The sequence below is a fragment of the Brassica napus genome, unplaced genomic scaffold, assembly GCF_020379485.1.
Source record: "Brassica napus cultivar Da-Ae unplaced genomic scaffold, Da-Ae ScsIHWf_111;HRSCAF=192, whole genome shotgun sequence".
In the NCBI taxonomy this organism is placed as follows: domain Eukaryota; kingdom Viridiplantae; phylum Streptophyta; class Magnoliopsida; order Brassicales; family Brassicaceae; genus Brassica; species Brassica napus.
The window spans coordinates 10,553-12,098 of NW_026014545.1; the positions used below are offsets into that span (position 1 = coordinate 10,553).

At 48.6% G+C, this 1,546-nt stretch overlaps 1 non-coding gene across 1 annotated transcript; it reads left to right on the forward strand.

Annotated features, from left to right (window-relative positions):
- The first annotated feature begins 797 nt into the window (after positions 1-797).
- Positions 798-953, forward strand: LOC125596075. Its single transcript, XR_007330808.1, has one exon. It is a non-coding gene; the product is annotated as a 5.8S ribosomal RNA (ribosomal RNA).
- The last annotated feature ends 593 nt before the right edge of the window (positions 954-1,546 follow it).

Sequence of the window (1,546 nt, forward strand, 5' to 3'; positions counted from 1 at the left end):
GGTGCATGGCCGTTCTTAGTTGGTGGAGCGATTTGTCTGGTTAATTCCGTTAACGAATGAGACCTCAGCCTGCTAACTAGCTACGTGGAGGCATCCCTTCACGGTAGGCTTCTTAGAGGGACTATGGCCATTTTGGCCAAGGAAGTTTAAGGCAATAACAGGTCTTTGATGCCCTTAGATGTTCTGGGCCGCACGTGCGCTACACTGATGTATTCAACGAGTTCACACCTTGGCCGACAGGCCCGGGTAATCTTTGAAATTTCATCGTGATGGGTATAGATCATTACAATTGTTGGTCTTCAATGAGGAATTCTTAGTAAGCATGAGTAATCAGCTCGCGTTGACTACGTCCCTTCCCTTTGTACACACCGCCCGTCGCTCCTACCGATTGAATGATCTGGTGAAGTGTTCGGATCGCGGCGACGTGGGTGGTTCGCCGTCTGCGACATCGCGAGAAGTCCACTAAACCTTATCATTTAGAGGAAGGAGAAGTCGTAACAAGGTTTTCGTAGGTGAACCTGCGGAAGGATCATTGTCGTACCCTGGAAACAGAACGACCTGAGAACGATGAAACATCACTCTCGGTAGGCCGGTTTCTTACTGTGCCTGCAGATTCCGTGGTTATACGTTCATCCATGCCCAAGACTTCAGTTTTGGTTGGATCGTACGCATAGCTTCCGGATATCATCTAACCACAGCATGAAAAGTGTCAAGGAAAATGCAACTAAACGGCCTGCTTTCGCCAACCCGGAGACGGTGTTTGTTTGGAAGCAGTGCTGCAATGTAAAGTCTAAAACGACTCTCGGCAATGGATATCTTGGCTCTTGCATCGATGAAGAACGTAGCAAAATGTGATACTTGGTGTGAATTGCAGAATCCCGTGAACCATCGAGTCTTTGAATGCAAGTTGCGCCCCAAGCCTTCTGGCCGAGGGCACGTCTGCCTGGGTGTCACAAATGGTCGTCCCCCCATCCTCTCGAGGATATGGGACGAAAGCTGATCTCCCGTGTGTTAACGCACACGGTTGGCCAAAATCCGAGCTAAGGACGCCAGGAGCATCTTGACATGCGGTGGTGAATTCAATTCTCGTCATATTGTCAGACGTTCTGGTCCAAAAGCTCTTGATAACCCAAAATCCTCAACGCGACTCCAGGTCAGGCGGGATCACCCGCTGAGTTTAAGCATATCAATTAGCGGAGGAAAAGAAACTAAAAAAGATTCCCTTAGTAACGGCAAGCGAACCAGGAAGAGCCCATCTTGAAAATCGGACGTCTTTGGCATTCAAATTGTAGTCTGGAGAAGCGTCATCAGCGACGGACCGGGCCCAAGTTCCCTGGAAAGGGGTGCCAGAGAGGGTGAGAGCCCCGTCGTGCCCTGTAACGCCCGAATCCGGCCTCTCGACAAGACTGGACCCGTTTGCTACTTAATCAATTTCTTTGCTTGTTTGATTCATTTTTAAGTCTTTCATTTACAAAGTCATGTTCGTATCTGAGGTTCTAAATCAATTGAACAGATAGCACAGCGGAATAACAATGTGTAAACTTTG